Below are 24,538 nucleotides of genomic sequence, written 5' to 3' on the forward strand. Positions count from 1 at the left end.
CCAAACTGAACATATCCCTCTGTTCCTATATCAGAGCCTACCAGGATTTTAGTAAAGTACTTCCTTTTTCCTTTTTGAGTTTGCAAAAACAGACATTGCCAAGCATCTGACAGGTCGTGCAGCGTACAGAGGTCAGGCTATCTGCGGCTCAACAGATCATACACATTGTGTAGGCCTGATTTTATTAAGGGTACCAGCCTTCAAACTCTAATGTTCTTATCTTTGGATGTGCAGAAAAGAAACAGATGAAACGGTTCAAAGGCAAGCCATGCCAAATGCAGAGCCTGCCCTTAATGATTGAAAAGGCATTATAGAGCATACTAAAATCATTGAGCCTGCTGTTCTTTCTTTCTTAAAGCACAGTCAGGTGGAAAATAATTGCACTTTTGACCAAATCAGGCAAACTGATAAAATGATCTTTTTTTGGGAGGAAGGGGCAGAAACATTTCTCAAATAAGGGGATTAAAGATGTGTTACCAAACATGTTGATGCATACTTGGTGTGTGTCATTCCCATCTCAAAACAAGGCTTAAAGTGCTTCAGAACTGATACCAAAGCAAGTTAAATGTACTAGAGGTTACATGAAGAACCACTTGTATCCGAACACTGCTGAAGACTGACAAAGTGAGCCTCTTAATCTGTCAAAGCCTTTATAAAAGGCATGCATTTTGATTTGCTCAACATTCAGACTGCCCTCCATTTTCTCTCAAATGCATTTTTGTAGCTAGTACCAATTCCTAGTCATCAGGAAACGTAAAAATGGAAATTTAATAAGCAGACAACTGCATCCACTTTTTGAATAGCCAATTTGTCCCGTTGGATGCAACATGTTGATATAGCTCAGTGGATTAGAACATCCAGGGCCAGGAGTTCAAATCCTCACTATGACTTCCTGGGAGAGGGATCAGTTGAGATCACCTGGAATCTGTGTGGCTGACAGAGCTATGTACACTGCTACCTGTGGGAAACGGGCACAGTTCTAGAGCACCACCAGAACCAGGAACTTGTAAACCATACACTGAAGAAAAAGCCACGCATATTGTACCTCACATGGAGCATTGGCTTTTCAAAGACACCGCCTTTGACAACATTACGTTGATAGCCAATACATGCACACAATGAGTGAGTTTGTTTACAGAAATAATAATTTAAAAAGTAAACTTTTTGAGACAATTCACCATTTGTGGCACTTGCTGCTTAACATATATCATTAGATGCCGCTGGCAATAGGCTTCATGTAGGAAAAAGACTTAAAAGATACCTTGGTCATCATTTTGGTAACAAGGAATACAGTGGTGCCTCGCTTGACGAGGATAATCTGTTCAAGCGAAATCACTCTAGAATGAAATCATCATGAAGTGAGAGTAAAAAGCCCAGTGAAATGCATTAAAACCCGGTTAATGCGTTCCAATGGGCAAAATACCTCAGTGTCCAGCGAAGATCCTCCATAGGGCGGCCATTTTCCGATGCCTGTAATGCAAGGAATCTGTCCTAAAGCACAGCGGGGAGCTATTTTGCACAGTGAGTGGTCATTTTGAAACCTGACTATCAGCTGTTTTCTGATCGTTAAGCGAACAATTGGTTCCCAAAGCAGGGAACCGATCATCGTCAAACAAAAAAACCCCATTCAGCCATCGTTTAAACTAATCGTCAAGCGATTTTCTCATCTAAAGAGGTAATCGTCAAGCGAGGCACCACTGTAGAAGATTTAGCTGCCCTTTTGGTCAGACATTTCAGAGAATACAATTAGTATTTCAAAGACCTATGTTTTGAACCTAGAGATGCAATCCATACAAAAAATAAAAAATAAAAAAAATAAAAAAAATTAACCATATATTTTGGGCCTGTCTCCCTGTAGTTTCTAGTTATTCATAGAATACATACTACATACAGCTTGTAAGAGAATCTTCATATGTATCGGTATAGGAAGGCTGTGTATATATTAGTACATTTGCATATGTGACTTAAATCTGATAAAATGTCTTAACAGTTTATCAGGATTGTCTCCTTTCCCCTTTCCTCTTTCTTCTTCTTCCTCCTGCTAGTGGCCGTGAACAAGGGCAAAAAATAAATTGCCTAAAACGTTTTGCGTTTTGTTCAGGTTCAAAGATACTTTGTCTCTTTTTCCAGTTGGATTCCAGCAAGTGTTTGGTGTTTTTCCACTTTGCTTTGTCTCACATCTGTGGGCTGAGAAATGAAGCTCACGTTTTTCTGCCCACGTGAGAAGAAATCCATGAATTTGGTGAGGTTCTTTACAAAGTGATCTGCATGGAATTCTCAATTATCTGCAACAGAGAAATTAAATTAGGTACAGCTATTCACAGTAAGGAAAAGATCACATTGTATCTGCTTGCCATGTACCTATTAAAAATGAGGAGACTGCCAGGGGAAAAAAGTAGAAGTCATAGTTCAGCACTACAAAAATGGAGATTCAAAGTCAGACTTTTAGTCACAAAACTTCCAGAGCTTTTGCTTGGGTGGGGAAATTTGCATTCACAATTTTCCCACACTCATATTTTATATAATCTTAAGTTTTTATCACATGCCTGAGGAAATGTGTATGTTTTGGAAAGTCCTTAACAAAGAATAAACTAATCAAAGTTAATACTTGTCTTTTGTGTCAGCATCATGATTCTCTGCATTTGGGAATACAAGATTCCCATGATGAAGGAAGAAAAACTAACTGGGGAATTAATTACTTAATGATTACACCAATGATAGAAATAACCACACCAGTTTTTCTTCAGATATATTTCCATATCACAGACAAACGAGGAAAGTGTTCTATAATGTGGAAGGGCAACATTAAAACAAGCATTAGGTAGCACGGCAATGATTCTTTAGAATATAGTAAAATAAGTGTGGTCTGGTCCTCAAGTTTCAATGAAGCCCTGGAAGCTTACTACAGTGTAACTCTCACGTTAAGATATGCAGCAAACCCTCAGAAATATAGAACTAATTTTGGAAATTAAGCATTGATTTCAATGGTGTTAATGTTAAACTTGGGGTCTTCCCCCCACTTTTTTTGCCCAGCCATGAAATGCCATGAAAAAATATAGTGTTTTAAAAGTCATATTTTAAAATAATGACATTTAAAATAATAATGCTAGTAACAAGTTAAAACCTGGCTCTTCTCACAAGCCTTGTATGGCCTTACCCCAGAGCAATGTTCCCTCTCATTTTCCAGAGCACTGTGCAGAAACTCCACATCCTGTGTGTGGGATTCCAGCCATGACTGGAAGCACATGGGTAAAAACATCATCTCAGCTATGCACACCTGATGCAGCATGGTGCACCTGTGCACTTTAGAGGGAACATTGCCCCAGAATAATCATGTTGTGTGATTGGGCTCCTCCCCCCCTTTTTTTTTTTGCTTATAAAGCTGCCTTGTTTTTGCTGTTGTATTTCACTTTTTAAAATATTTTATAGTCTTTATTCTTTATTAGCTATTTTATTTTTAGATATTATGTTTCCTGTTTGCTGGTTATGTGGTTGTTATTGGGGTTGTTTGTGTCTTGTGTAATTGTGATTTGTGTACTGCCCAGAGTAGTGGCTCTGCTAATAGTTAGGCAGAATGAACATATAAATAAAACATTTGTTTGTTTGGCTGTTTGTTTGTTTGTTTGACTGACTGACTGACTGACTGACTGACTGACTGGCTGATTTATTGATTGATTAATTGATTTCTATACTGCCAATCTAACAGCCAAGGCCACTCTGGGCAGTTTAGAGCAACTAAACAGTAAAAACAATAAAATCACAATACATAACAGCATCAATAAATTATAAAAGTGCAAGACAAAATACCATAAAATAGAATAGGATACATAGTAAAATATAATAAAATAAGTAACATGAAAATATGGCGGCAAATTAGATATTATGTTATTGGAAGCACTATTGCATCAGGATGTTATTTGACCTGGAAAGGCCTATCTAAATAACCAGGTTTTCAGTAGTTTTTTAAAAGTGCCTAGTGAGGGGGCCAGGCAAACTTTGGGTGGGAGGGTATTTCACAGCTGCGGAGCTACTGCCAAGAAGGCCTGATTTCTGATAGTTGTTTTATGGGCCTCTCTTGGGGTCAGAACTCTCAGCCACTCAGCCTGTGACGATCTTACTGGATGGGCAGACCTAACAGGAAGGAGGTCCTCGGCTAGATACTGAGGTCCCAAACCATTTAGGGCCTTAGATCAGATCTGATCAGATCAAGTTTAATATGGTCGTAGACCAATATCTTTAAGGCCTTATAGGTTAAAGGCATCACCTTGAAGCTGGAACAGAAACAGACAGGTAACCAGTGTAAGACAGTCAAGGATGAGAGATATGTTGCTAATTTTTAACCCCACTCAATAGTCTGGCTGCCACATTCTGGACCTGTTGCAGTCTCAGTAATAGTTCGAAGGGTAGCCACACGTAGAGGCCATTGCAGTAGTCTAATCTTGCAACTACCAATGGATGTACCAGCACGTTGAGGGACCCAATGTCAAGGTAGGGATTCAGCTGAGCAATCCACTTTAGGTGGAAATAGGCAGATCAGACCACAGACACTACCTGGGATGTCATTGATAGCGCTGAGTCCAAAAGTATGCCCAGGCTGCACATCTCATCCTTCATGGAAATAATGGCTCCCTGAAGGAAAGGGAGGCCCCCAGACCACAAACACTAGTTCCTCCCCACACACACAGGATTTCTATCTTCTCTGGGTTCAGCCTCAGTCTATTTTCCTCATCCATCCCAGCACCGTGTCCAGGCAGCACTCAAGGGATGGGACAGCATCCACCGCAGAAGGGTGGAAGGAAAGATAGAGCTGGATGTCATCTGCATATTGGTGACATGAAGCTCCAAAACTCCCGATGACCTTCCCCCAGTGGCCTCATATAGATATTAAATAGCATTGGGGAGATTATTGACCCCTGTGGAACTCCACAATTGAGAGTCTATGGAGCAGACTGCATCTCCCCAAGCTGTACTCTCTGAGGACAGTCCTCCAAGAAGGACCAGAGCTACGCCAAGGCCTGACTGCCAATCCCTAACCCTGAGAGCCTCCCCAGGAGGATACCATGGTCGATGGTATCAAAGGCCACTGATAGATCAAGGAGGACCAACAAGAACGTTTTGCCCTTTCACTTAAAAGGTCATCTTGCAGGGTGACTAATCCCATCTCCATGACATGGCCTGAACCCAGGCTGGAACAGGTCAAGGGCACTGGTTTCCTCCAGGAGAGCCTGAAGCTGATTGGCCACCACTCTTTCCACCAGCTTGCCAATGAAGGGAATGTTGGCAACTGTGCAGTAGTTGTTAACATTGTCAGTTGCTAGGTTGGGCTTTTTCCAAATCAGCTTAATGAGTGTCTCCTTGAGGGCACCTTGCCCTTAAAGAGAGACCCATTAATAATAGCCTCTGTCTACTCAGTTGTTAATGGTCTGTTTGCTTTCAAGAGTCAGGCCAGGCAAGGGTCTAATAAATAAAGAATAAACATTGTAAGTTCCAGTTGATATTTAATATTGTAATTGCTCCATCCTCTGGACAAGAATTGCCCTGTACTAAAAGGAACAATCCAAAGACCTTATAAATAGTTGACATAGAAGCAATGATCCCAACAAATAGATTTTTTTAGACGACAGTTCCCAGACGGCCTAGCCAAGAGTCAGACCTTCTGAGAATTGTAGCCAAACTTGGGAATCATAAGAGTACACAGAACCAGTAACTTATTAATCATCTTCACATAAGTCTCTATACCATACTGCCACAAAAGATATTACAGAAACCAAAATAAGTAGGTATTGTAAAAAATTCAGACTCCTGTCCTACATCTTGTCCTGAACAGTTTTTAAGTCACAATACCTAAATTCCTTACACATACAACCCCTTCACATACATCCGACCTGGGCAAAGTGCGGCCCAAGGGCCACGTACGGCCCACAAGCCGCTCCTGTCTGGCCCACTGGTCATCGCTCCAGTCTGGTGTTCAAGCACTTGTTCAAGCCCAAGACAGACTGGATTTCTCTCACTGAACAAGTTGAACATCAAAACCATTTATAGCTTTTTGTCTAAAGTTGATCAGTTGCTTATCTTTCATTTTTAAGTAAAGTTGGTTTGGCCCCCAAATACAGTTCAGATTTTTCATGTGCCCCCCTATAGAAATTAATTGCCCATCCCTGACATACATCCTCTTTACATGGAAGCCACACAGCTGAAAGCCAGTAGTTTCCAGGCTCCCGTGGATTACAGTGGTACCTCAATTTATGAACTTAATCCATATTGGAATGGGGTTCATGAGTCAAAATGTTCGTAAGTCGAAGCACCATTTCCCATTGAAATGCATGGGAACAGGATTAATCTGTTCCAGCACTTCAAAAAAATACCAAAAAAATAAATAAAATAAAATAAAAAAAAGCAGAGGAAGTCCCACACTGGGACTGTAAAAATAATAAATAAATCCAAAAACAAAACAGCACAGCACAGAAACATAACCCCCTCAGTCCAAACCCACCCTCCAAAGCGCACCCAGAAGAGTTTTTTAAAAAGGAAAAAGCAGCCCCTTACCAGTCCGAAGCCTCCTCAGCCTCCCGGGCTTCCACTGTTGCTGTGACCGCTGCCGACGGGAGGCTTGAGCCTGGAGGGGGTGCTTCAGCCGCTCGTCTCCCAGCTCACCTTCCACTTGCTCCGTGCCACCCTCTGTGGGCTGATGGTGGGAAATTCAAATGGCAAAGGGCAGCGAGGAATGAGCAGGAGGTGAACCAGGAGGTGAGCAGCTGAAGAAACATGGCCAGCTGAAGCCTCCTGGTGCTGGGCTACCACTGCCCCCGCTTCCCCTGCCAGAGCACCCAGGAGGCTCAAGCCTCCTGCCTCTGGCTCACCCCCACCACATCCTTTTCCCTAATCATTGGGGCAAAAGAGCTACAAAGAAGCAGCCTCTTCACCACCAACAGTTAGTAAATTCAAATTTCCCACCCTTTCCCCCTGCCTTTTTGTGTTCGTAAGTGGAAGCTCTGCTCGCAGGTCAAAGCAACATTTTGCGAATGGAGCGGTTCGTAAGTTGAAATGTTCATAGGTAGGGGCATTTGTAAGTCAAGGTTCCATTGTATTTAGTTTCAGTGGTACAGACAGAAGTTTGAAAAAAGGTTTTCAGCATTCAAAGCCATTTCGAACAGAACTAGTCTTTGGTTAAGAGTTGCAAAGGAAACTTGTGTACAATATTCCCCTAGGAATACCATTAACTAGAGAGGAAGTGCTGACAGCTATTCAAATTAATGTACCAAGAAACCTTTGCTTGTGGGACAGGCAATACAAATGATCTAAATTTAATCTTCTAACTTCAAAATAATGCTCTTGAAGAGGCTGGTTTGTTTCAAATTCAAATTTATAACAACATTTTTCAAAGAACTTTACCCCTGGGAGATTACAAGACAATGTTTTTCAGTTGTGTGACAGTGACAGTCCCGTTGACATGTTGGATGTTATCAGCGATTTCTCATTGCCATCTGAAATAATTGTGCAGGATAGGAGGCTGAGGCTTTTTAAATTACTCCTCGGCATACTTTCTACAATGGTTAATGCATCATTATGCTTAAGAAGTCTGTGCAAAATTGGTGAAATAGGTATTGCCTATTTTGTAAAGGTAATATTGAATGCTGGTCTCTGTTTGTAGATGGGATTGTGCATTTTAGGACAGCCAATCTCTGTCTCAATTTTATCCTGAGTTAATTATTATTTTATGGGAATAATAGCCTTATTAGAAGAATGTGCCAGTTTGGGAGAGAGAATTTCGGAATTCTGTAATTTAAAAAACCTAGCAATCTGAGTAGTGCTTTAAAAATGCTAATTCAATGAGCTAGAAATGTTCGCTTTTAAACATTAACAACAATGAATTTATTTCTAAATATATGATGTTTAATGCTAAGAAATTAATCTTCAAATTAATATTCCAAGTTCTGCAAGATCTGGACTGTTACATACAGCACTGATGTTACCTGTCTGTCATGGGTTTGGAGGGAAAGTTCCATCCTATGGGGAGTGGAAGGCGGGACATCAGGAGGAGGGGCTGTACTGTATATATATGTGGAGCGTGTGTGGAGAAGCTGGAAGCTGAAGGAGAAGCTGAGAGAAGAAGCTGGTGTGGGAGTCTGTGTGTCAGACAGGGTACTACTGTGTGTCAGCCAGTACCAACCTGATAGGTTCAGGTGTCTGTATGGTTAGCCAGAACTGATAGGTTCAGGGTCTGTGCTTTATTTAAGAGTGTTCTGAGTGAACCAAACTGGTGTATGCATGATTGAGACTAAGCCACATTACTGTATCTTATTCACCTGATCATTTTATTTTCCCTGTGTGTTGTTTAAATAAACCTTATGCCTTTGTTTGTTTAAAAATCCATCCCTGGTCTGTGTGACTTCTTATAGGGAATGGTTGGTGGCAGCTTAGTGAAACTGTGGCATATCCCAGTAGGTCTGGGGTTGTCACATTGATTGGTGTCCAGCGTGTGGGATACGACTGGTCCAGTTGTCCAGTGGTCCAGCAAAGCCTTGGCAAGAGTGCCCAGAGCAAGGGGGGTCTAGTCAGGGACAATCTGAGGGCGCGTAGGTAATCTTCTAGGCTTACCTCACGGGGAGGTAGGCTAGTGGAAGAACGTGCACACTCGGATTGGTGGGACTAGATTAGGGAGCTCTGAGGCAACCTGTTTTGGCGGGAAAGGGCTGAGGCAAAGCTGTGTGAAGTAACAGTGATCTAGCCTGTCTGCTGAGAGGCCTAGCAGAGGGGGTGGATTCTGCCTGGCAACAGTTGCAAGTTGGTGCTGAAGGAACAGCAGCAATCTATAGAAGGCTGTTTCTGAGGCAAAAGGAAAAAAGTCGTCGTTTTATTTTGAGGCTTGACTTTTGAAGGCAGCCTGTTCTGGGGGGGGATTATGCCCTTGACTCGAAGCCAAATGGCAGAAATGGGTGAAGTGAGAGATCCACAGGTAGACCAAGGTTCTGAGGAGGAATTTGGCTCAGTGCAGGATGAGAGCACGGGAGAACAGAACCCAGACTCAGGAAAATGCTCCTAGCCCAACAGCATGAACTGAGGATGAGGGAAATAGAAAGGGAAGAGAAACAAAGGCAATTTGAAATGGAGGAAAGGGAAAGAGAGAGACAAAGACAATTTGAATTAGAGAGAGAGAGAGAGAGAATGGAAAAAGAAGAAAGATTAGAGAGAGAGAAAATTGCTCTGGAAAAAGAAAGGATGGCGTTTGAGTTAAGAAAATTGGAAATGATGAACCAGAACAATAATAACAATAGAGATTCTGAGGTGGGCCAATTGTCTAAAACTGACCTGAAGAAATTCCCTGTGTACCACAAGGGAGATTGCCCTGAGGTGTTCTTTTCCCTCGTGGAAAGAGCGTTTGTGGACTTCTCAGTAAGGGAAACTGAGAAGATGACCATTATGCGATCTTTAATCAGTGGCAGCTTGGCAGAAGTCTATGCAGAGATGCCAGTGGAACTGCTGAAAGATTTCGCTGAGTTTAAAAAACTGGTGTTTGCCAGACATGGGATAAATGCGGAACAGCTGAGGCAAAGATTCAGGTCACTCACCAAGAAACCAGAGCAGACTTTTACCCAAGTGGGGGCCCAACTGGTGAGGTTGCTAGAGAAATGGCTGTCTCAGGAGGGGACAGAGACCTTCCAGCAGCTCAAAGACCTGATAGCGCTGGAACAGTTTTATTCAGTCCTACATGGGGAACTGAAGTTCCATGTGAGGGAAAGGAAACCTAAATCTGTGGCAGAAGCGGCAGAGATCGCAGATTTTATTTCCCAAATAAGAAAGCCCTTAGGTGCTGAGGGGAAATCGATAGGTAAACCCAAAGAAACCTACAGCAAGTACTCTCAGGGACCAGGGAAAAACCAGCAAGGGGGAGGGGCCCAGGGTGAAGGGAAGCCCTCAGACATGAAACCACCAAGACCTCAGATTTTGGAGGGAAAACCAAAACCAGATGAGAAAGACTCCAAGTACAGCAGAAAATGTTATTTCTGTCAAGGAAAGGGCCATCTAATCTCAGAGTGTGAGAAATTAAAGCAGCTAAAGGGAAATTTGCCTCATGATTTGAGTGGAACCAAGCCAAAAGCTGTGTTCTGTGTCCAGACAGAGCAAAGCTCCTTGCCATTGAGGGAGCCTGTTACCATGGCTACTCAATCTGGAACAGTTACATCTGCTGATCAGGCTGGGGAAAATGGTCCTCTTGTGGAGGTCAAGCACTGCTTACTAGTGAGAACAGATTCACAATTGTTTGAGACCGCAGGGGTGGACGTTGGAATACTTGACTATCAGTATAGGGGGCTAAGGGATACTTGTTCCCAGGTGACCCTGTGCCATCCAGACATTATTCCTAGGGAGTATATAATCCCAAATGAGAGCTTGAAAGTGGCAGGGACTGAGGGGCAGGTGATCTCACTGCCAGTAGCTGAGGTACCTGTGAACTTTCAAGGCTGGAGGGGAGTTTGGCGGCTAGCGATTTCATCGACTCTGCCAGCAGCCGTGCTCGTGGGAAATGACCTGGCTGAACATGTGAAACGGGTGCTAGTGATTACACATTCACAAGCCACCACGGGGACAGTCCAGGGGGGTAATGATGAGCCCGAGACGGAAGCAGGTGGGGGGAGTTCAGAAGCTGTGGTGGAAACCTTAACCACAGACAGCCGATTTGGCCAAGAGCAAAAGGCAGACGCCACTCTCCAAAAGTGTTTTGAACAGGTGACTGACGCCCAGCCAACACCTGAAACCCCAGTGAGATTTCGAGAGAAAAAGGGGATTTTATATAGAGAGACCCTGAGGAATATCTCAAAAGGGGGAGATGGGATCCGAAGTCAGCTAGTGGTACCTGAAAAGTATCGCCCCATGATCTTACAAAGGGGGCACTCTGACATGTTTGCTGCGCACTTAGGGGTGAACAAAACACAGCAGAGAATCACACAGAATTTTTACTGGCCTGACATAGGGAAGCAGATCAGGGAGTTCTGTAAACAATGTGATGTGTGTCAAAGGCAGGGGAATAACCGTGACAGGACCAAAGCAAAGTTGTGCCCTTTGCCTGTGATTGACACTCCGTTCAAATGCATAGGGGTGGATATTGTGGGACCTTTGCCCAAGGCCACAAAGAGGGGGAACAGGTTCATTCTCACCATTGTGGACCATGCCACGAGGTACCCTGAAGCCATACCCTTGACTAACATTGAAACTAACACAGTGGCAGATGCCTTGGTGGGGTATATGTCCAGGATGGGATTTGCCTCAGAAATAATCACAGATTTGGGCACATCGTTTACATCGAAGCTCATGAAATGCTTATGGCAAATCTGTGGAATTAAGCACAAGGAAACCACTGCCTATCACCCTGAAAGTAATGGGTTAACTGAGAAGTTCAATGGGACTCTAATGTGCATGATTAGGGCTTACTTGGCAGAGAATCCAAACAATTGGGACCAGAAGCTGCAATCCCTTTTGTTTGCTTATCGATCAGTGCCACAAGCCAGTACCAGGTTCAGTCCGTTTGAACTTTTGTTTGGGAGAAGGGTGAAAGGGCCCCTTGATTTGATCAAACAAAATTGGGAGCAGATCACCCAGGATGACCCACAAGACGTTGTGACATACATAGACTCTTTAAGGAATGACCTAAATAGAACCCTAGAGCTAGCAGCAGAGACCCTGCAAGCTCAAAAGGTCAGAAAGAAAGCTTGGGATGACCAGGAAGGCAGAGAGAGGCACTTTGACCCAGGGGAGGAAGTGCTTTGGCCTAGGCTCTACAAAGAGAACAAACTGCAACTGGGTAGCCCAGAAATAAAATACTTGGGTCACATAGTAGGGGGAGGAGTGATAAAACCCCTCGAGGCCAAGATAGAAGCAGTTCGTGATTGGCCCAGACCCAACACCAAGAAAAAAGTCAAATCATTTCTTGGGTTGGTGGGCTACTACAGAAAGTTCATCCTGAGGTTTAGCGAGATTGCGGCTCCGCTGACCGATCTGACGAGGAAGAAGGCTGATGACCGCATCCCGTGGACCAGCGACTGTGAGGAGGCGTTCCGGAGGTTGAAGGAGGCGCTCATCAACTATCCAGTGCTGCGTGCTCCAGACTTCGACCGGGAGTTCATCATCTACACCGATGCGTCTAACAGCGGGGTAGGAGCAGTTCTTTGCCAGGAGGATGAAAATGGTGACCAGCATCCAGTGTCCTACCTGAGTAGGAAACTCCAGAAAGGTGAGAGACATTTGGCAACCATGGAAAAGGAGTGCCTGGCCATAGTATACGCGATTCAGAAGGCCAAACCTTACATCTGGGGAAGACATTTTATTCTGTGCACTGACCACTCACCACTGCAGTGGTTAAAGACAATGAAAACCCACAATAGTAAACTTATGAGGTGGGCTTTAAACCTGCAAGATTATGACTTTGAAGTGAAGGTGGGCAGAGGGTCAATGAACTGTGTTGCTGACGCATTGTCAAGAAGACCCGAAGAATGAAGACGGCGAAGAAACCATGGACTATGTATATTTTGGTGACCAAAAGTTGAATGTACTTGTTTATTAAACATGCTTGGTTTGTATTAATAAAGGTGACTTAATGTATTGTAAATGTTAATGTTTAAATGCCTAATTGAGATGTTTAGCCTAGAGTGTAAGTATAAGTAAGTATGGTATTGTATGTTAATGTATAAATGTTATATGTTTTGATCCTAGTTGTTTTTTGGAGAAAAGCACCTTAGCTTTCCCCCTACAAAACAACTTATAAAGAGGGGAGGTGTTACATACAGCACTGATGTTACCTGTCTGTCATGGGTTTGGAGGGAAAGTTCCATCCTATGGGGAGTGGAAGGTGGGACATCAGGAGGAGGGGCTGTACTGTATATATATGTGGAGCGTGTGTGGAGAAGCTGGAAGCTGAAGGAGAAGCTGAGAGAAGAAGCTGGTGTGGGAGTCTGTGTGTCAGACAGGGTACTACTGTGTGTCAGTCAGTACCAACCTGATAGGTTCAGGTGTCTGTATGGTTAGCCAGAACTGATAGGTTCAGGGTCTGTGCTTTATTTAAGAGTGTTCTGAGTGAACCAAACTGGTGTATGCATGATTGAGACTAAGCCACGTTACTGTATCTTATTCACCTGATCATTTTATTTTCCCTGTGTGTTGTTTAAATAAACCTTATTCCTTTGTTTGTTTAAAAATCCATCCCTGGTCTGTGTGACTTCTTATAGGGAATGGTTGGTGGCAGCTTAGTGAAACTGTGGCATACCCCAGTAGGTCTGAGTTAATTATTATTTTATTATTATTATTTTTATTATTATTATTATTATTATTATAATTATTATTATTTTATCCTGAGTTAATTATTATTTTATGGGAATAATAGCCTAATTAGAAGAATGTGCCAGTTTGGGAGAGAGAATTTCGGAATTCTGTAATTTAAAAAACCTAGCAATCTGAGTAGTGCTTTAAAAATGCTAATTCAATGAGCTAGAAATGTTCGCTTTTAAACATTAACAACAATGAATTTATTTCTAAATATATGATGTTTAATGCTAAGAAATTAATCTTCAAATTAATATTCCAAGTTCTGCAAGATCTGGACCAATCAGATGGAGTTCTTCTGTAAGACTATAACAATCTGCATAAAACTTTGCTAACACTGATGGGTCATGAACTTTTCATATTATCTAGCACAGGGGTCAGGGAACTTTTTTACCTTTTACCCCCCCCCCCAAAAAAATTTATATATGCCGACATTACCCCCTTGATTTGAAAGGAAGGAAATCATACATTATTTGAATTTAAAATATTATTGAATCTACACAGGCTGTGTACCAAACTAGCAGGATATATCATCAGTATCAATGGCTGCCAGGCTATGTACTGAACTAGCAGGATGCACCAAATTTGATAAAGATGTGCACTGTTTTTGCTGGAACACACTGCACTCCAGCCATGGGGTGGTACAGGGAGTAGTAAGGTGTCCAACGTGCCTAGCAAGTTGCATTACATTTTTGCTAGCTCGCAGAGGATTTAATCATCATCAATGGCTGCCAGAGTTGTGCTAGCAATGACATGCTTGCTAGAGACAGACAACACAGAGTTGGTAGGTGGGTGGGGGTTTCCTAGCACTTTAATCATTCTCTGTGTGTTGTGCAAAAAGGAACAAACCAGGCTAAAGGTCATGTCACCCACCCTGGTGCCACAGCCCAATATCAAAGACCAGTGCACTATTTTTTTTATCATTATCAATGGAAAACTCAGCAGTGGCCAGAGGACTGGAAAAGATCAGTATACATCCCAATCCCAAAGAAGGGAAGTGCCAAAGAATGCTCCAACTACTGTACAATTGCACTCATTTCACACGCTAGCAAGGTAGGTTATGCTTAAAATCCTACAAGGTAGACTCTGCTCATTACCCCCAGGATTTTCATTTTTACCCAATTTGGAGTAATTTACCCCTGTTCCCAGACCACTGATCTAGCAGCATGGGAAGGAGCAGAACTATGCACAGTTGGCAAGAGCTTCACTCTACTGCTTCTCTGTTTTGAGTACAGCTCATTTTCTGCCCCTCTAGTATTAAAGCATTTGGGAGGAATCCATCAACTTTCATATCAATCTGTATTTAAACATAATTCAGCTCTACTAGAGTAATGTGACATGTGACATGACAAGCAGAAAATCTTTGAACAACCACAACATGCCTCAGGTAAATGAGCATGAGGTGGAAAACTATTACACCAGCTTAGTGAGAAGTGTAATGTGAAGAAGGATTTGGATATGTTCAAGTCCATGGAGTTTTCTACCTCACTAACATTCCACAGCAATTGATCAAATTAATTAAATGCTGCTTTCAACATACTTTTCATTGTTGTCAGTGAAAGTTGTCATCCTGGTCTTCAGCAATCTTAAAATAATGTGTAGGGTTTACATAATTCTTAACCACTTTTTTAAACATTGCATTTTTAAAATTTATTTGAAGTCCTTCACAAGCATTATCTCCATAATCTTCTTACAATAATCCTGCAAAATGTAGCTACCAATGTTGCCTGTAAATCTGTTTGTCAGTTTGTCTGCAGAAAAAAAATAACTGCACTCAGTACATCTGTATGGAATGTGGCATACATACACAATTCTATATTCCATATTCTGATACAGTGGTGCCCCGCATAGCGATGATAATCCGTTCCGGAAAAATCGTCGCAATCCAGATTTGTTGCTTTGCGAAATAAAAAAGCCCATAGAAATGCATTAAAACGTGTTTAATGCGTTCCTATCGGCTTAAAAACTCACCTTATGTGAAAATCCTCTGGCATTTTCGCCCAGCTCATCGGCGGGGCTTCGGGATGATGGGGGGAAGCGCTTTCCCCCATCATCCCAAAGCCCCGCCGATCAGCTGCGTGAAAATGGGGCGTATGGGGAACATGGGACATCCCCATAGGGAACATCGCAATGCGATCACAAAAGCGATTGCAAAATCCACATCGGTATGCAGATTCGTCATTAAACGGGGCGCCTGTTAAGCGAGTCACCACTGTAGTAGCTTTGTCTATGGATGGAAAAATCCTTCATTCTTGATTTTGCTATGTTTCTTCAATTTGGACATTTATTTTTTCCCAGTCTTCCTTTCATATTTGGTTGAGACACCTGAAGTGGGACTACATGGAAATTTGTCCATGTTTTCAAGGAATTCTCTTGATGTGAGCATTTTAAATGCATTTTATTTAGACATTTTCACTCAATTTTCTTCAAGTGAATTTATACTTTCTCTGCCCCCTCTATGTGTATTTTGTCTGTTCACATTTTCGAATATGAACATTTCTCTGCAGGCACTTCATTGTTTTGATGTGCTGTCAAGTTGGAACTGACTTACATCAACCCTAACAAGGCTTTCAAGGTAAGTGAGATATTTAAGGAGTGGCTTACAAGTTCCCTACCCTTACTGAGTCTCCATGGAGTAGGGATCTGAACCCAGGCCTGCTGACTCCTAGTTCATCGATGCATCCAGTAGACACATTGGATACCACTCCATGTGATCATGAACCCTGATTTTTCAGGATGTCCAACTGCATGGAAGACTCCATGTATAACAGTAATAAAAGTACCTATCAAGACCTTTGAAAGCCTCACAAATGTCTGCATTCCAAGGGTGAGGTTAATTTCTTCTCACAGTGACTCTAGAAAGATACAAAAGAATTTGAGATAATTACCCAGTTCAGCCATTTAAAAAAGAGTTAATGTACAAGTGCGAGTCAAACAGAATTCTAGCTCTACCTCCTGCCATGGAGGGAGGGACAGACTAGGAAGGAAAGTTTATGTTACAGAAGGAGCCTTTCCATGCAGTTGGGCATCCTGAAAAATCAAGGTTCATGATCACATCGAGAGGTTCCATGTACAATGGTTTGTCTGCTTTTCAGACTGTCCTTCAGATGGAGACAGCATCAGGCTACCATTCACTCCTTATTCAAGCTTTTAAAGTAACCCTTTTCTCGAACAACTGAACGGGGCTGTTTGAGTGTAACAAAATTCTTAGCCATTTCTACACAAGCTCTATCTTACAAGCATTTTCTGACAGATTAAAGGAAAGCAGCAAGACAGAAAGCAATGCAAGATCTCCTTGGGAAGCTGAAATGGTAGAATGAAAGAATACACATGCTGATAATACTCTACTTTGAGGTTAGGCACTACAGTGCAACTCCCTGCTTAATTTTCAAAGGAAGAATGCAACTCAGCTTTCAATGTCCAGGAGTACTCTCAGATAAATGGGAACTCCAATGAAAAGTCTCTTTGACACTCTACTCACTTTGTTGCAACTGTCAAATACATTATTTTGCATTTATTGCACACGACTCACCATTTTCTTGCATGGCTTACCCTATAATATATGAAGATAAATGTGCATACAAATTAGCATATATAGATACATACTTTTTCCACAAAAGAGTTCGGGTGGGGCAGGGCTGCCTTAAGACAGGCAATCTAGCTCCACCTCTTCTCCATGGCCCTGTGGAGATGTACAAAGCCCTCCCCCTGCTTCTGTGGTGGGTGGTGGGCAAAGACGCCCCACCCCCGCAGCTCTGCGAGACTACAGAGCCAGGCCATCTGCTCTGTAAATACAGTTCAATAGGAAATGCAGCTCCCTCTTTGCACCATGTAGGAAGAAATATTTGTGACTTGGATTAAGAAAAACTATAGGTTTGGTTTTGTCCTGCATTCTCATTTCCCAATCCTCAAATTTTTTTCAGTCCCAAATATGATGAAATCTTTGAATTTCAGTAAACTCTTGAAAATGAACTAAAGTTAAGTCTTTATTAAAAGGATTAATAAAAAATACCCCAAAGTATAAATGTAAAGGAGGTCCAGAGGTGAGTGTGCCATCCCAAGAGAACGATGGAAAGGAGGGTGGAGAAAAACCCGAGAGTGCAAAAGAGCAGGAGGACCAGAGGGAGGACTTAGCTTCAGAAGAGGAGAAAATGGAGTGAGGTGGGAAATTTGAAGTAAGCCTAGTAGAGGAGCGTGGGAACAAGAAAGGTGAGGAGCAGGAGCTGTGAGTCTGGGAAGAGGGTATAAGTAACCAAGAAGAACGGCGGTTCAAGGTAGAACTAGAGTTGTGGAAGTGTAAGAGGGAGCTGGAGGGACTGAGAGAGTATGAGAGGGTAAAGACCCAAGAGTTACTGTGTGATTTCCCTAACCTCAAGTCAGGAGGGCTGTTACCCGACCCCATCTCAAAGGAAGTAAGAGAGGTGCAACAAGAGACCTTAGAATTGTCAGTGATTGTCTTCTCCAAGAACAAGGGTAGAAGACGTCAGGTGATCCGCCCAGATTCCTGGTACAACACTCCTCCACCCGAGGTGGACTGGGCTTGGCATCCATGCTGTGGCACCATTTGCACAGTGAGGAGTGCACCTCTTCAGAAGCCCAGAGATGTAGAGAAGTTTGACCCAGCACCCCTGTGAGTTCGGCTGATTTGGGACAAGAATTTGTTATGGCACATTGCCGGAGTTAAGTTTATTTGATCCAATTATGAATGGAATAGGACAGCATGTAATCAATAAAGAAGAAGTTGTTAAAGTAAAGAAAACATTTCCTGTGATATTTCCTGCACAAAATGAGGAGTTGCCAAAATTTGAAGTTGAACCCAATCACAATAAGTAATATCAATGCACAGTCAATTCAGTAAGGCACAACAATCCATTTTTAAAAACCCCACTCAGCAGCCATTCTTGCAGGGAAAGCATGCCTTTCCATAGGCAGCCCCATGTACAGTGTGTCATAGTAATCCAGCTGGGATGTACTGTAAGTAAAGCATGTACCATGGCCAGACCTATCCAGGAACTGGTGCATTGGTTTTAACTATACAAATGTACTCCTGACTGCTGCCAAAACCTGAGCATCCAGGATCAGAGGTGGATCCAAGTATAACCTTTAGCTGTGCACCTGGGTTTTCAGGGGGAGTGTAACCCTATCCAGCACAGGCTGCATCCCTGTTCCTTGATCTTTCTTTCGACTGACCAGGAACGCCTCTGTCTTGTCTGGATTATGTTTCCATTTATTCGCCCTCATCCTGTTCTCCACATAAAGATGACCACATGGTACCCATCTGATATACAAGGACAATGAAACTTTCTGGAAAAGAAAAAAAGTCTAAAACAAGCCAAATTGAGATTCCCTATTCTATCCCTATTTGTGATTTATTGCTTGTTTTATCTTGCTGGCAGCTTCCAGTGAAGGGGAATAGGAAAGGAGAAGGAGAATATTGTGGCATGAATATGTGGATAATTCCTGTTAGCTATTAATACATAGAAGAATTAGAGAAATGTCCCTCTTTTTTGCTGATGGTCAGCAGTCAGTATCATGTTCAATTTGGCCCTCAACTCAAATGTTTTAAAAGGAGAAAGATAATGCAAGAAGTTCAGTTATAAGGAAGGAAGAATGATGACTTGCTATGCTGCTTTATTTTGACAGGCTATTTATGTATGGCATTATGTTAATGGTTGATATTTTTTGGCTTATTACCAACAGCACTTTATGTCCACATGAGAAAGAAACACAAGTATGAAGGTAGAATCTTCACCATAGAGACAAACAAACAAGAACATGCTAAAGAATATGCTATAATATTACAATTAAATACATTAATGTTTCTTTAAACTAAAAGGTGATGAATCCAGGAGAACAAGCTACCCCCCCAAAAAAAAAACTGACAAATACAGATTTAAACAAAGAAGAGAAATCAGAGGTTTTTCTTAACTAAAACAAGCCAAATTGAGATTCACTTCAGCATTTCACAGGTTTTGAAATGCATCCATTTTACAGGTTTTGTAAAATGCTTTGAGTACACTAAAACAAAGCCAGTTTTTACAACTTTTCTGTGTAATAAATAAATGTGGAACTAATTAGGATTCCGAAATATCCATAGTACCTATATGTACACCAGAGCTGTGCAGATGCCTCCAATTATATATCCTGAGGCTCTTGTGGCAGGGAATGCTGTTGCCTTTTATATCCTTGAAAATGAAAACATGCTGAATGTTTGCCAAATGTTGCATGAGTGCAACTCTTGTGCATGACTACAATTGTGACTTTTATGATGTCTCTTTCATGGAAAGCCAAAAACATCATTAGACCTCGAACTCTGGGAGAATTTGCGTGACATTTCGGCCCACGTCATATTCAAAGGTTTTCAAAGAGAAAGATCATGAATGAGCTTGACTCTTTGTCTGTCAAAATGAGGGAAGCACCAGCGTTTCCCTGCTGAGAGAAGGCAGAGGCATGATCAAGAGCCCACATTCAGAAGAGTACTGACACATCCATGGAAGGGGCAGCTAATGTAATGATTTGCCTGACTTCATAGTCCAGTGACAAAGAATCTATTTAGACATTAAGTGGAAGGCTTCAGAGATCCGGCAGACATAGTCTATGATGGAACCAGCCATTACTTTATTATGAGCATCCTCTTTGGGTTTTTTTTAAAAAAACATTGATTCCAATAATTCCACTACAAAGTGCTCAAAATATGTCTAATTAGCACATCATATAACTGCCCTATATTGTCTTCATGCTTAAAATAAAGCTTTATTTAAAAAATTATTTGAAATGTCTAGATTAAAACAAGCTATTGTGTTGAATAGGATAAAGCCAGAACATGGCTAGCAAGAAGGGAAACTTGAAAATATATGAGGAAATGAAGAAAAGGGATTGATCTGAAAAAAGAGTAAAAAGAACCATGCTGGATATATCCAAATTCCTATGCAGTCAAGCATCCTCCTCAGCCACTGGCAATCAGTTGCCTAGGGAAAACCCCAAAACAAGGCATGATTGCAGAAGAGCATTGCCACTTGTGTTCCCCATCAGCTGTTGGAATAAGCCAAACTGCCCCAATAGTGTGTGTGTGTGTGGGGGGGATATAGGCTTGACAAGGGCCAAATTTGCTATTCATAGCAAATAAAATCAACACGTTAACACCAAAGAGCTAAGTAAGTCCCACCTAGGCTAAGACTCAGTTAATTCCAGTGGAACTGATCTAGGATCTAGCCCCTTGTATGAAGACCTCTGATTTCAAAATTGATAGCCAGCTATTTGTTAGAATAAACATGCGATAGTTACCAGCAGTCAACAAATCAGTCCAATTTGCCAATGTCTTGAAAGCACTGTGTTTGTTTTCTCTGCTAGAGCCTATTGTGCCAGATACTGTATGTATGTATGTATGTATGTATGTATGTATGTATGTATGTATGTATGTATGTATGTATGCATGCATGCATGCATGCATGCATGCATGTATGTATGTATGTATGTATGTATGTATGTATGTATGTATGCATGTATGCATGTATGCATGTATGCATGTATGCATGTATGCATGTATGTATCCTTATAAATAATAATTATAAACCACCCTATATTAAAAACTAGGAGGGTAGGTTTATTTATTTATTTATTTATTTATTTATTTATTTATTTATTTATTTATTCATTCTATTTGTACCACGTCTATCTGGTCAAAACGACCACTCTAGGCATCTAGGTAACAACTTATAGCCATTTAAAATTATATGAAATTATTTAGAACAGTTTGAGCTGTGTAAAACAATACAGACATTTAAAACCACTGAAATTAAGAGTTATAACTGAAGTCCACAGTTTATTCAAGCCAAACACTTAAACTCCAAAGGCTGTGGTTAAGATCTGTAGTTTAGCTTGGTACTAAATGACTCCAGTGTTCACTCCACTTGTCTTCCATCGGAAGAACATTCCACAATGTATTTTTCTCAGTGTGTGTGTTTTGTGCCATCAAGTTGTAATCGACTTATGGTGACCCTAATAGGGCTTTCAAGGCACATGAGATATTTAGAAGTGATTTTATCAGTTCTGTTCCCCCAGTCAGTTTCCATGGCTGAGCGGGTATTCAAACCCTGTTCTCCAGAGTCTTAGAGTATCAGTCTGTCAACTCCATCACACTGGGAATTGACATTTATCTCAGTACTGGTACACAAATGAGCCTCTGACCAGCAGATCTCAGTGCTTGAGCAGATATATATCTAGGAAGGCATTCCTTCATGTATTGAACTCCCAGTCCATTTAGAGTTTTGAATGTTGTTGTTGTTGTTGTTGTTGTTTTGTTGTTGTTGTTGTTGTTGTTGTTGTTCTTCTTCTTCTTCTTCTTCTTCTTCTTCTTCTTCTTCTTCTTCTTCTTCTTCTTCTTCTTCTTCTTCTACATTTGAAGGCCCCTCCTTCATGCTATCCCAAGGCTCCTAGGGCTAAAAGGGGGACCTATGAGGCCTAAGAACTTAAAAGGAGGAAAATAGGAAGCTTTTAGTTATTTTAAATTAAATACTTCTGGTGCCTAATCTGAATTATACCAGTGCAAGATCAGGTCCACACACACCAGAAAGACCAGTGTTAATTACTGTTAATGGCCCATGACAATGGGTGGAGAAGGAGTGCAGAAGTGGGATTTTCACTCACCCCCAAGCCTTCGTCCATCTAATCAGACCAGGAGGAGCTGGAACCAACATGAAGTCTATATCTGGGCTCTCCTACCAACAATCCTCAGAATGAAGAAGTTACTTGGATGAGTAGCAAAACATTTTGGCTGAACAAGAAAGAAGTCCAGTTGCCATGACTCACCTTCCAGTTAACCTCACCTGGATGACTGAGAATCTTCACAGATATACCAGCACAAAGTTATGCAACAGTGTCTCCTATTCCCATATCTTACATCTGCTTCAAGGGAATACCATGTTTAAAGGCATAAAAGAGCTGAGAGGTCCAGGAGAATCAACAGGCCCCTTCCTCTCTCACCAAGCAGGTCATCAGCCACAGGAGCCAAAACTGTTTTGCTGTCAATTCCTTGAAAGTGTTTTAAGTCACCAAAGCATCAGAGAAATCAGCGCAGGCATAATTTGCACTGCATGCCTCCACAGATTTTTTTTCTGAAGGAAGCCACCCAAAACTTTTAATCTCTTGGCAGAATTGGATAAATCTTAGATAAATCAAGGGGATAAAGCTTTTTCAAGTTTCAGATGAATTGGTGCAGAGACGTCTCTGCAAATTAGCATTTGCAGATTCAGAAGTTCCACAACAGGATGTGCAGACCCCCCCCCCATTCATTTGGTTGTTATTATTATTGAAATATGACACACAGCACACAGATAGCCATTGCTGTCAAACCAATATCCAAGTGGATGCATTTTAACTTGGCAATAAAATAAATATAATATTTCTTTTAAAAACTATTTTTCCTTTGTTATTGTTTTGTGAATTGCAAATTACAATGAACTTAATAAACTTTGATTTGCAGTGGAATAAATGTTGTTAATACTGTGAGATCTCCACCAGCATCCTACAGAGCAATCTTGTACTTTTCTATTCAGAAATATGTTGCAAGCCAGTAATCTGTTGGGGATTTCCATGTTCACAATTAATATTGTGCGAATATTTCTACCTGTTATATTTGTACCTATTATATCTACCGAAGTATTATTGTGGAACTCTTTCCTAAGCCATTCCCACCATTGATCAAGCAACCAATCATGCAACAGACACCTCGCCTAACAGCACAACCACTTGCACAATGTTAACTGCACATGCAGAAGGTCACCGGGAACTTTGTGAAAAGAAGGTAGCAGCCTCTGTGAATTAAGCAACTGGTTTGTTTTTATAATAATTGTCTGCCATCAAGTCAATTCTGACTTAATGGTAATGCTTTCCAGGATTTTCCAGCTGTTCTTCCTTCCTGCTCTTAGTATATGGGGGCATTGGCTAATCCATTGCTCAAGTGGAGATGCATGATCTCACCAGAGTGATAACCAGTTCACAAATCTATGAACCAAAAATTTACTGGGGATCAAGGAGGGAGGTACATCCAGGGTGCAGTTGAACTCTGTTTTTCACCATAAAGATCCTATTTACTGTGTTTTGGTGTGCATGTGAGTATGTTTTTTTTCCTCATGCTCCTGAATCATATTCAGGTTGCTATATAACCATGAGGGTGTACAATTCATTTCTATTTCTAACTCTTTTAGTAACAGAGGCGGTTTGGCACGGGCATTCAGAAAATTCATTTTTAATAAAAGTTATTATCCACCATAAACATTCCTTAGAAGCTGTGTCATAAACATGTACTCAATCTCCTTTATTGCCTAGCCACCACATGCTAAAGGGGTTTTCTCTCTCTCTTATTGCCCTTTTTGATAAATTAAGAATTTCTCTGTGTGGAGCCTGTAATTCTATATATCACTATAAAGGAATCCCAGTTGTGGAATGCAAAGAAGGAGATCCAAAGTTCTCACCAGAATTATTTATTTTCAAAGAAAGTTTAAGAATTAGAACACTAAACTGGTACAGTGTGAATAATAGATCAGAAACATTTCCATACTTCAGTTTTAATACTACGAAACCAAGTAAGAAGCCCTCCCTTATCCTAATAACTGGCTATGCTTGCAATATATGGTCAAGCCTGAATCATGTAATAAAAATAGTTCTAAAATTTCAAGTTTTTTGCTGATATGCACACATTTAGAATACAGGTGGAGTAAAAGTCTGAATTTTCCCTCAGCAAAAAAAGCAAAAGGAAATCCCACAACCCCCCAACCTCACACACATAGACATTAAAAAAAAAACAAAAGCATTTATATGTCAGGCCAGAGGGCTGTGTCCACATCATCTCCATAATGTGATGGGTTCTCTATATGGAGGGTCATGTTCTCCCATAGAACAGGAATCAAACTCAGCTGCAATTTCCTTTTAAGAGAAACCCTTGCCACTTGATTATGCCAAATGTTTTTGTTTAGTCGTTAAGTCATGTCTGACTCTTTGTGACCCCATAGAACAGAGCACGCCAGGCTGTCCTGTCTTCCGCTGCCTCCGGGAGTTGGGTCAAATTCATGTTGGTAGCTTCAATGACACTGACCAACCATCTCGTCCTCTGTCGTCCCCTTCTCTTGCCTTCACACTTTCCAAACATCAGGGTCTTTTCCAGGGAGTCTTCTCTTCTCATGAGATGGCCAAAGTATTGGAGCCTCAGCTATCACCATCTGCAGTGATC

Source organism: Pogona vitticeps, chromosome 3 (genome assembly GCF_051106095.1).
Source record: "Pogona vitticeps strain Pit_001003342236 chromosome 3, PviZW2.1, whole genome shotgun sequence".
Classification (NCBI taxonomy): Eukaryota; Metazoa; Chordata; class Lepidosauria; order Squamata; family Agamidae; genus Pogona; species Pogona vitticeps.